General features: G+C 34.5%; 1 pseudogene; it reads left to right on the top strand.

Annotated features, from left to right (window-relative positions):
• The first annotated feature begins 3,349 nt into the window (after positions 1-3,349).
• On the top strand, positions 3,350-9,292 carry LOC111398823 (annotated as a pseudogene).
• The last annotated feature ends 3,804 nt before the right edge of the window (positions 9,293-13,096 follow it).

The following is a 13,096-nucleotide window of genomic DNA, read 5'->3' as shown; positions in this document are numbered from 1 at the left end:
AATAAAAGCCATATTTATGCAAAAAAAAAAAAAAAAAAAGTTTAAAAAATGCAAAAAGTTCAATTGTTGGAGCCTTTTGTTCATAGGTGGATCATCATTTAAGTATGTCAACCGCATGTAAATTTGGGATTGGCCTAATTATATCAAAATATAACATTGTATTGCAAACAACTAACGTCTTATTTTCTATAAATTGGGAGATAACACCATGAATACTTTATTTAAAATTGAACCAATCAAATCCATAACATCTATTCTGCTACACAAAATTATGTAAATCTACCATTATCAGGTGATTGAAATTCATTTCTGATTTAGTGAAAGGACAATGTTAATTTAAATAGTGCAACAATGTCATGTATCAAATGCCTATAACTAATAAAAACATACAATTTTTTTTTTTTTTTTAATTGTTTGCTGTTTGGCATATCTCTGTCACCTGTGGTACCCATTTTATTTTAATAGTTTTGGCACTTTCTACTTCTATTCTTAGTCAGATCCTATTGGCTCACTGAAGAAATTTGAATAAAACTCCCAAGAAACAAAACTAGAAGGGAGAAAGAGAGAGCGAGAGCAGATCAAATGCCAGCAACGCACATTAAATTACTTGCAGACTTAAATTGTCAAAATATGTTGTTGCACAAAAATGAAAATAGGCAATATATAAAATAAGAATGAGAACAAAAGATTTATGTGTAAAACAAAGGTGGACACAAATAAAGGAGAAGAAATTCACTATATCAAAGATGACTGATAAATACACGGGGTGCGATTGCTCCTAATAATAATACAACAAAACTCTAACTTATATCTTATATATAATAAAATAATTCCATACATCAATGGTGAGCTATGGGAGAAGGCCTCTCGGCCTAATCCCTTTGCTACCACCGCAGACCCCAAATATTTTTCATAATTTTGGTTTCACCACATATATCGCACCGTAAGCTTTTTGGGTCGGGCCAAATTTATACTCCAACACATGTCAAAGCTCATCAAGAAAGGGGTGCCAAGAGTGGCTGGAGATTGGGGTGGGACAAGGAAGAAGACTGATTGTTATTTTCTTGTTTTTATATTTTTTACTTATTTTAGTTCGAAGGTAATTTTATTTCTTAGACCAACTAAATGCACTAGTTATTCAAAACCAATAACAAAAAATATATTATTTTAGTTCGAAGGTAATTTTATTTCTTAGACCAACTAAATGCACTATTTATGCAAAAAAAAAAAAAAAAAAAAGTTAAAAAAATGCAAAAAGTTCAATTGTTGGAGCCTTTTGTTCATAGGTGGATCATCATTTAAGTATGTCAACCGCATGTAAATTTGGGATTGGCCTAATTATATCAAAATATAACATTGTATTGCAAACAACTAACGTCTTATTTTCTATAAATTGGGAGATAACACCATGAATACTTTATTTAAAATTAAACCAATCAAATCCCTAACATCTATTCTGCTGCACAAAATTATGTAAATCTACCATTATCAGGTGATTGAAATTCATTTCTGATTTAGTGAAAGGACAATGTTAATTTAAATAGTGCAACAATGTCATGTATCAAATGCCTATAACTAATAAAAACATACAATTTTTTTTTTTTTTTTAATTGTTTGCTGTTTGGCATATCTCTGTCACCTGTGGTACCCATTTTATTTTAATAGTTTTGGCACTTTCTACTTCTATTCTTAGTCAGATCCTAATAACTTATGTCCAAACAGTTAGGCCAGTGTCTAGCCTTGTACATATCAGAAAGAGTTAAAATGAAAAGAATTAAGTTTCAAGATTCCCCCACTAAAAGACACTAGTTTTAGTTGATATTTGAATCAGGACAGACCGAAAGCCGTGGAAATCTGTAAGTGACAGAAGCAATGTACACAAGAAGGATGCCGGCTCCATGAGTCAGTCCATAAGGAAATAGAAGTGAACAGTAGAACAACTCATAATGCAGCTTCCACCAATAAACTCCTTGGGAATGTCAGTTAGTTAATATTATCTTAATTAAACCATGTTGGAGCTATAAAACATTCTTTACTTGGGATCTTTGTTGTGCTAATTACTGAAAATGGGAAGTAAAGGTGGGCTTTTCAGGTGTGCTGACAATGTTGACAAGTTGCTGATGTTTCTTGGTATTTTGGGCTCCTTGGGTGATTCGTTGGCTGCTCCAATGACCATGTTTGTTCTAAGTGGAGCATTAGATGCATTTGGAAGTGCTGATCAGTCTATTACCAAAGAGGTGGTGAACAAGGTAAAAATATTTACTTGGTTCCTGTGCCTTTTGGAATCTGTAATAGTAATTAAATGTAAGATTTCTTTGTATCTTGGATGATTGAACAAAAACAAGTGTCCAATAAGGGAAGTAATCCTAGAAATTCACATTAAAATGTATTGTGCATAGAATTCTTTTGAAGACTAAACTAAAATAAACATGTCTCCCCTTTATTAGTTTAAGCTTTTAGATGATGCGGTTAATGTGGTATAATGAAAAGATAAACCGGGCTGCAAGTGAAGGGACGTGTCGAAAAAGTAAATTAATAAATGTGTCTTCTTTCAAACATCTTAAACTTTTAGATAGGTAGTTCTACAAACCTTTTGTGATAAACTGAAATAGCTTATTTATTATTATTTTTTTTTATGTTGCCGTGCAGTATGTATTCAAGCTACTTTATATTGCTGTTGGAATTGGATTCTCTGCTTTCATCGGTATGGAAAACCAATCAAATCCCTAACATCTATTCTGCTGCACAAAATTATGTAAATCTACCATTATCAGGTGATTGAAATTCATTTCTGATTTAGTGAAAGGACAATGTTATTTTAAATAGTGCAACAATATCATGTATCAAATGCCTATAATTAATAAAAACATACAATTTTTTTTTTTTTTTTTAATTGTTTGCTGTTTGGCATATCTCTGTCACCTGTGGTACCCATTTTATTTTAATAGTTTTGGCACTTTCTACTTCTATTCTTAGTCAGATCCTAATAACTTATGTCCAAACAGTTAGGCCAGTGTCTAGCCTTTTACATATCAGAAAGAGTTAAAATGAAAAGAATTAAGTTTCAAGATTCCCCCACTAAAAGACACTAGTTTTAGTTGATATTTGAATCAGGACAGACTGAAAGCCGTGGAAATCTGTAAGTGACAGAAGCAATGTACACAAGAAGGATGCCGGCTCCATGAGTCAGTCCATAAGGAAATAGAAGTGAACAGTAGAACAACTCATAATGCAGCTTCCACCAATAAACTCCTTGGGAATGTCAGTTAGTTAATATTATCTTAATTAAACCATGTTGGAGCTATAAAACATTCTTTACTTGGGATCTTTGTTGTGCTAATTACTGAAAATGGGAAGTAAAGGTGGGCTTTTCAGGTGTGCTGACAATGTTGACAAGTTGCTGATGTTTCTTGGTATTTTGGGCTCCTTGGGTGATTCGTTGGCTGCTCCAATGACCATGTTTGTTCTAAGTGGAGCATTAGATGCATTTGGAAGTGCTGATCAGTCTATTACCAAAGAGGTGGTGAACAAGGTAAAAATATTTACTTGGTTCCTGTGCCTTTTGGAATCTGTAATAGTAATTAAATGTAAGATTTCTTTGTATCTTGGATGATTGAACAAAAACAAGTGTCCAATAAGGGAAGTAATTCTAGAAATTCACATTAAAATGTATTGTGCATAGAATTCTTTTGAAGACTAAACTAAAATAAACATGTCTCCCCTTTATTAGTTTAAGCTTTTAGATGATACGGTTAATGTGGTATAATGAAAAGATAAACCAAGCTGCAAGTGAAGGGACGTGTCGAAAAAGTAAATTAATAAATGTGTCTTCTTTCAAACATCTTAAACTTTTAGATAGGTAGTTCTACAAACCTTTTGTGATAAACTGAAATTGCTTATTTATTTTTTTTTTATTTTTTTTATGTTGCCGTGCAGTATGTATTCAAGCTACTTTATATTGCTGTTGGAATTGGATTCTCTGCTTTCATCGGTATGGATACTCACTCAGCTCTCACAGAAAGTTTCTTGATGGATGTCAGATATAGAATGATTCTTAGCTGATCTTTCATGATTTGTTGAGCTATAAAATTCATTTTAGTTATTGTCGGAGAAAAATAGACATTTGCTAGGGTCTGACATCTTTTAAGTCCTAAACTGAATCAAATGACCAGCAATTCCAATAGATGCTTCCTAAAGAAGTATGAGAATGTACAAATGATCATGAAAATTTAGTTTATTAAAGAAGGTTCACAAATTTGTTTGATCAATTTATTTCTTCATTGCCTGCTGATTTGCAGAAGGAGTTTGCTGGACAAGAACTGCCGAGAGACAAACATCTCGCATACGAATGGAATACTTAAAATCAGTCCTCAGACAAGAAGTTGGTTTCTTTGACAACCAAGATGGTTCATCTACCACCTTTCAAGTTGTCTCGAGCATCTCTGCTGATGCCCACTTAATTCAAGATGTTATAGCCGAGAAGGTTCTTTTCTTTTCCTTTTCCTCATCAAATCTGCTTTCTCATCTATTTCTGTGGTTAAATCAAGAATTCCCCCCCCCCCCCCCCCCCCCTCTTCTACCCGTTGCAGATACCCACCTTCCTGACTCAGTTCTGTGCATTCATACTTAACCTATTAGTTTCCTTCCTACTTTCATGGAGACTAGCATTGGTTTCTCTTCCATTTGCAATTGGATTTATAGTCCCAGGGGTGGGATTTGGAAAACTAATGATGAACCTAGGAATCAAGAGTAAGGATGCTTGCCGGGTTGCAGGTAGTATTGCTCAACAGGCAATATCATCTATTCGAACCGTCTACTCGTATGTGGGTGAGCATCAAACCCTCGTTCAATTCAGCAACGCTCTTCAGAGAAGTATGAATCTAGGTATAAAGCAAGGATTGGTAAAAGGCTTGTTGATAGGAAGCATGGGAATGATTTTTGTAACTTGGGCATTTCAATCTTGGGTTGGGAGCATTCTTGTTATTGAAAAAGGAGAAAGTGGTGGCCATGTCTTCATATCAGGCCTCTGTGTCATCCTTGGAGGATGGTGAGTCCCTTTCCTTGATTATTTTACTACGGTATGTTAAAGAATATATATAAATAAATTAATGTGTCCCCTCTTCAGCACCAATCTTCATAATTCCCTCCACAACTTAACACCAAGTTTGTGTGCTACTATGCAATGGTTAGGTGTACACATGCATTTGTAGTACTGAATATTAAGAGAAACGAATGTTAAGTGGTGTGTCGCAAGTTGAACCTTACCTTGTAACCTCGACTTGCACAGATCAATAATGTAATTCTTGCAAGCTGAAATTGTAACCAAATTAAGAGTACAGAATGGGGAAGGGAAAAAAATGGCAAAATGAGAAGAATGAGAAGAGGAAGCTGTTGATTATCTCCACAAATTACCAAATGTCAGAATATCAAAAACTGAAAATACACTTCGCAACCATGGCTGCATCTATAGCCATCAAGACAGAAAAGTCACATTTCCCAAGCAATAATAGAAGGCGATTTTTAACAAACTTATTACAATTTTTATTTAACCAAAACGACACCGTTTTCACTTATCTAACACGACGTCACCCGCAAATCAAAATTCAGTTACTTCGGCTGGCTCTTTCCCTCTTCCTTCTTCTTTCTCCTGGTTCTGGTCTCTCTTCTTCCCCACTAGTTCTGTACCTGACACGGTGGTCTGTTCCTTTGTTTATATACCCTTCTTGTAATTTCAGGTCCCTTATGAGTGCACTGCCTAATCTCCCATCCATCACAGATGCATTAGCTGCCACGAAAGGAATTTTTGAGTTGATTGACCGTATCCCTCAAATAGACTCTGAAAATGCCAACGGGAAAGTTTTAACAAATGTAAGAGGACAAATCGAGTTTAGAGAAGTTCATTTCAGTTACCGTCAAGAAAGGATTCATTTATCCTCCGGGGGTTCAACATGTTAGTGAAACCAAGTATGACGGTGGGTCTTGTAGGAGGAAGCGGATCTGGAAAATCCACTGTTATTTCGTTGCTTGAAAGATTTTATGACCCAGTCAAAGGAGATATACTACTTGACGGGCACAGAATTAAAAAATTCCAGCTGAAATGGTTGAGATCCCAGATGGGGTTGGTCAATCAACAGCCAATACTCTTTGCGACGTCCATAAAGGAAAATATACTGTTTGGAAAGGAAGATGCTTCAATGGAGCAGGTTATAAGTGCGGCGAAGGCTGCAAATGCACACGACTTCATTGACAAATTACCAGAAGGATATGAAACTCAAGTAAGCCATTCTTAGCCCCTGTTTGTTATCCTTTAACAAATTAAATTGTTTGCTACAATAACATTCTCCACCACATATTCACACAATAAAATATTTTACACACAAACCAATAAAGTTTCTTTAAATTTCAATCACACATCCTCCAAAAAATACTATTCAAAACTCCATATTTTCTCCCATAATGGGAGACAAACAGGCTCTTAATGTTCTAAATCTGGTGATTCATTTTCAAAATGAATTTTTATACATTAAGTAAAATCTCAGGTGGGAGAATTTGGCATTCAACTATCAGGAGGGCAAAAGCAAAGGATAGCAATAGCAAGGGCATTGCTTAAAGATCCACGAATTCTTTTGCTTGATGAAGCTACTAGTGCTTTAGATGCACAATCTGAAAGCATAGTACAGGCAGCCATTGATCAGGTTTCAGTAGGAAGAACAACGATTATTGTTGCTCATCGTCTCAGCACAATTCGTAAAGTTAACAAGATTCTGGTACTTCAATCTGGAAGAGTTGTTGAATCAGGGTCTCATGATGAGCTGATGCAAAAAAATAATGGAGAAGGAGAAGGTGGAGTTTATTTTGAATTGATGACAGTCCAGCAATCAGCGGTACAGAATAAGGCTCTTGAAAGTCCCCAACATCCGATTGAGGGAAGACTCTATAAGAAGACAACGTATGCCGGTGCTCCTAATTCTCCTTTCATTGTGAGGTCAAGCAGGCAAAACAGTCCTGGGACTGTCTTTAGCCCAGCATTAACCATGAGTGGGGTTACATCAATTCAAAACAGTCCTGCTTCCACCTTCAGCTTTTGTTCTGAGGGAAATGTTGAAAAATTGGAGAGTTCTTCTCCAAATATTTCAAATTGGCGCTTAATCCAGATGAATAAACCAGAGTGGAAGAGAGTGTTGCTTGGATGTTCAGGTGCTGTTGTCTTTGGGGCCATCCAGCCAATTTATTCCTATTGCATGGGTGCAATGATCTCTGTGTACTTTATAGGCGACAACTCAAAACTAAAATCTGAGACCAGATTTTACTGCATTGTCTTTTTAGTTATAGGTTTTATAAGCTTCTTCGCCAATCTACTCCAGCATTACAATTTTGCAATCATGGGAGAGCGATTAACTAAGAGGGTGCGGGAAGAATTTCTTCAGAAAGTTCTCACGTTTGAAGTTGGGTGGTTTGATCTAGATGAGAATACAAGTGCTACAGTCTGTGCTCGACTGTCCACTGAAGCAAATATAGTTCGATCACTTGTTGGAGATCGCACATCGTTACTGGTTCAGGTCTTCACAACTACTGCTCTTGCCTTTGCTCTTGCATTAATTGTCGCGTGGAAAGTTGCAATTGTAATGATTGCAATACAACCTTTAACTATTGCAAGCTTTTATTCAAAAGGTGTTCTAATGAAAAGAATGTCTGAAAATGCCCAAAAAGCACAGAGTGAAGGAAGCCAATTGGCAAGTGAAGCAGTAGTCAATCATAGGACTATCACTGCATTCTCTTCTCAAAAAAGAATTCTCGACCTCTTTGCAGCAACACTGAAAGGCCCTAAAAAACATAGCGTAAAACAATCATGGTTATCTGGAGTAGGCTTGTTCACTTCACAATTCCTAACAACTTGTTCTGTAGCTTTGATATTTTGGTATGGTGGGAATCTAATGAATGGCGGATTATTAAGCTCAAAGAATCTATTTCTGGTTTTCTTCATTTTAATGAGTACCGGTAAGACTGTTGCAGATGCAGGAACCATGACATCTGATTTGTCAAAAGGTAGCAATGCCATCAAATCTACTTTTGCAATTCTGGACAGAAATAGCGAGATTGATCCTAACGACCCTGAAGGTTCCAAGATTACAAAAAGGCTAACAGGCAGGATAGAATTAAGGAATGTTTTCTTTTCCTATCCGTCAAGATCTGAACAAATGATCTTCCAAGGTCTCAATCTCAAGATTGAAGCTGGAAAAACGGTGGCACTTGTAGGACAGAGTGGTTCAGGTAAATCTACTGTTTTGGGGTTGATCGAAAGATTCTATGATCCAATAAAAGGATCAGTTCTAATAGATGATCACGATGTCAAAAGCTACAACTTGAGAGACTTGAGATCACATATTGCACTAGTGAGTCAGGAACCAACTCTTTTTGCTGGAACCATCCATGAAAATATAGTTTATGGCATAGAGGACGCTACAGAAGCTGAAATCAAAGAAGCTGCAATTCTTGCAAATGCTCATGAATTTATAAGGTATCATCCCTCTGATTCACGCCTTAAATGTAAACATCCTACTTTCTTGAAATTGAAGCGTTTAAGGCTTGACTTTAAATAAATAAATTTATGCCTTATCTAACAAATTAAGCTTTTAGATGAATTGGTTCATCATTTTCACATGGTATTAGAGCTGGCTGAGGTCTTGATTTCAAGCCTTATTGATACCACATTTACAAAAATTGCACGTGGGGCCTTGAAGAAAAAAAAAAATATCAGGTCTGCATACGAGATTCTTCAACATTTCAAAATAAAATGATCTCTCCGTGTCTCTCTGATGCAGTTCCATGAAGGATGGATATCAAACTTACTGCGGAGACAGAGGAGTCCAGCTTTCAGGAGGACAAAAGCAGAGAGTAGCAATTGCTCGAGCAATTCTAAAGAATCCATCAATACTTCTCTTGGATGAAGCAACCAGTGCCCTGGATAGTTTAGCTGAAAATATAGTCCAAGAAGCTTTGGAAAGAATGATGGTTGGTCGGACTTGTGTAATTGTAGCTCATCGTTTATCCACAATACAAAAGGCAGATTGCATCATGGTGATAAAGAATGGAAAGGTTGTGGAGGAAGGATCACATCGTGAACTTCTTGCTGTTGGGAATCATGGATCCTACTATTCATTAATCAAGTTACAATATGGCCACTCTCTTTAGCGAGATACGAGTAGGACATGCAGATTCTAGGTGAATTACACGGAGTCAATACATTGCTCTTTTACAAGAATCGAAAAATGGAATTTACGTTTTGAAATTTTTATTTATCAGAATTTGAATGCAGTTTAGACGAATGTGTGCTTGTGTGTTCAACATTCTACTGAGTTTGTTTAAGAAAACGAATTTACGCAAATATGATAACAAATCCCAAAACAAATGCAATAGTTATTCTAAAGAAAATTTAACAATTAAATACACATTTGCAAAAAAAACAATAAAAATATAATGGCTTAAGGTTCCATCATAATATTAAAAATGTTAGGGGACGAACCTTTTCATAGATTTAAACATTAAGAGCTGAGAATGGAGCTATTAGTTAAAATGAAATGTCGTTTTGATACATATATTCCACCTGCAGGTTCTAGACTTAGTAAGCTTTGGATAAATGTTCGAAATTTAATCTTACAGCTACAATTTAGTGTTTCACTGTTGTTTTCTGGCTGCACTGGTCGAGGATATGAACTCAGAGCACATTCTCTAAACCTTGGAATTGAAACTCTCTAATTTGGACTCTGTTTCCTCTTGTAACTTTAGTCGATTCCGATATTCAGAATTTCATGTTAGAAGTGTGGCTGTTGTCGATTTTATATCCCGCAAGTGTACTGATAGTAACAAGTAATAAAGTGGATCTAAGAGTCCGAATATCGTTCCCACGAGGAATATTATCTAACAATTGTTCCAATTATTCCTAACATGAATTTGATCGAATACAAATAAAATAGTTATTTTTCATTTTGTGATTTTTTGTTTTAATATACTGAAACAAATAAAAATAATTTTTTATTATGATGGTTTAAATGTTAGGATTCATGAGTTCACAATAATTATCCCCTTAATCTCAATTACCAAGTTTTATACCATTGATTATGTCTACTCAATCGAATTCTTCTAATACATTCAATTTACTACCCTCGAGTGCTCATTGAATCTATTTAACTAATTCAATTCCAAATCTCTATGTAAATTAATCTTAGTTAAATGCACTTATATTCTAAGAATTCATGTAACGATAGCAATAATTAGTATAATTATCTCTACGTTTTATATTAATTACTAACTTTCACTACGCGATCTAAACAAATAATTCGAATTTCTACATATTTATTGTTCACGAAATCTATGAATTAGTGGCCAATTAATCCAAATATTAAAAATAGAAAACAATTCACAAAATCAATTTGAGATTTAAAAATTTTTAATTAAAAACAAGGTTCAAAACTATATTACAATCATTCATCTTAACTATATATTTAATTACACATTATGGGAGAAGAATAAAAATACAAAAACAAATTAAAGTACGTCGCCGACATTAAGGAAAAACGAGAAAAAGATGAAGATCTTGTGCCAATTATCCGTCTCTTCTTGTAAAGTCCTTGAAACCTAGCTTCTTGATTGACTTCTTGATTTTTTCTCTCATTTTGGCTTGAATAATATTATATACAATGATCCCCAAGCCTTGGCTTGAATGTATGTATATAATGATACTCGACAAACCCCCTTTAATTGTTGGATTAAGGTATGTATTTATTAAAAATATTTTATGTAAAATTCTTGTTCAACTTGATTTCCAACAAAGAGTTTAAATTGGTTTTTTCTAAAAAGTTCAAATTAGTTTCTACCAAAGAATTTAAGAAATAAAAGGAAAAAAAAATTCCTCTTTCAATTAAATTCCTTTTCTTATGTACCTTTATTCCACCATCTTATTTTGCAATTAAGTCATTTTCATTCAAAAATCATAATAATTGATCCGAGACAAGTTTCAAATTTTGCAATTAAATTTTCAAACTTTTCAAATATCGTATTTAACTCTTGAAACTTATGAATTTTTTACCGAATGCTTCATTAATATTTCCAATTGATTTCTTGCAATCCAATTAATCTTCAATTGCTTCAAATCAACTCCAATAAAGCTCCAAATAGCCTCTTTTCATCTAAATTATATTCAAGTTGAGATTGTCCTACAATTTAAATAATTTACACAAATTTAGTAGGTAATCACTCAATTTATATATAATTAAATAAGAATAGAATTCCGAATAAGCCCATAAAATGCACTTATCAGTGGTCATTAATTTCGACATATGCCTCTTCTTAGCTTCTATTGTATTTCTTTACAACCAATGGTAACTGCACTCGTCTAATTTGTTTTTACTTTTTCCCTCAATAGTAAGAAGTAGATTATGGTAGCTGATCCATCATGAACGCAAAGCATTCGACAAATTCCAGTAAGATTTAGGTGGAAAGTTGTCTGATTTAGATTGTCCAATCCCATTTTGGTAACTGCAAATAGAACTTAGGAACCTTGTCTGCGCTAATGTTTGCCTATATTTGTTCTTATAATCACAGTTCAATCGAAAATATCCTTGACGGTGACCAGAGAGATTACCGAACGATTTTTTAGTTTTTGGAGGACACTAAAAAGATAAATTGAACAAATAGTTTTTAACTCGTTTAACGTCTAGTAGATTTTATTCGACAGTTCAGCTGTCATGATTAAGTCCTAGAAGGAAACAATATCAATCCAATTCTGTGGCTATTGCACTGTAAAATCACATCTTTCACAGTTCACACTGGTTGCGACTAAATCTGCAAGCGAGAAATCCTCTAAAGTAATTAGAATAACTCCCAAGAAACAACATGAGAAGAAAAGTAAGAGAGATAGAGAAGATTAAATGCCAAGAACACACATTGATTTTATTGCATAGACTTTAAAAATGCATGAACTGATGAACACTTGATAAAGAATGAAGGAGAGGGCAGCGCTGGAGGCTGGGGTGGGGTGAGGAGGAGGAGGAAGAAGAAGAAGAACAATGCTAAACTGCCAAGGAATACTTGTCAACTTTTCACTGTACAAGGGGAATAACTCGAGGAATAATGCTGATTTTTATTTTCATTATTTTCTTTTTCTTTTATATTTTTTTGCTTATTTTAGTGGGAAGGTAATTTTGTTGTCTCATGCCAACTTAGCAGTTTCTTATGAAAATGAAATGGAATCTGTAAAGAAAAGGAGTCAAATATCCTATAACAAATATTGATTTTAAAAGTACAAAAATGTTCAATCATTGGAGGCCATTTGTGCAAATTTTCCCAAGTAAATTATACAAATAGGTGGATCAATGATTATTATAATGTTTATACCACATCTAAACTACAGATTGGCAGAGCTACATCAAATATAATCTTGACTGTGTCTTCTTTTCAATAAATTGGGAGATATGAACCTGATTACTTTATTTTGCAACACAAAATTATGTAAATATACAATCTTCAGGGGTCTGAAGATTCTATCTAATCGAGCGAAAGGATCATATTGTTGCAATCAAGAGCCTAAAATCAGTACTGACATACAATTAATTTTCCATATTGTTATCACTGTCACCTGTCTGTTTTCCCATTTTCTTTTAATAGTTTTGACACTTTATTCTTCTATTCTTAATGCAGATTAGTAACATGTGTCCAAACAGTTAGGCCAAGTAACATGCATAAGCATGACTGTCAGCCTGTTCATGAAAGAAACATTTGATATTAAAAACCTTGAAAAAAGTCGAGTTCTTAATATTTCCCCTACTAAGACAACAGTTTTTGGCCCATATGAGAGATGTAACAGATTGAAAGCTACTGAAATCACTAACTGGCAGGAGAAAAATACACAAGAAGGATGTCGCCTAAAATAATATGTGATCTATGAGTCAGTCCATCAGGAAGAAGACAATCTCATAAGGCAGCATCCACCAATGAACTCCTTGGGAAAGTTAACTAATTAATATTATCTTAACTAGGCCATGTTCGTGCTATAAAACTTTAGCTATATGGGATCTCTTTGTTGTGAAAATCACTGAAA

The sequence above is a fragment of the Olea europaea genome, chromosome 8, assembly GCF_002742605.1.
Source record: "Olea europaea var. sylvestris chromosome 8, O_europaea_v1, whole genome shotgun sequence".
Taxonomy (NCBI): Eukaryota; Viridiplantae; Streptophyta; class Magnoliopsida; order Lamiales; family Oleaceae; genus Olea; species Olea europaea.
This window is presented reverse-complemented; position numbering and strand designations above follow the sequence as displayed.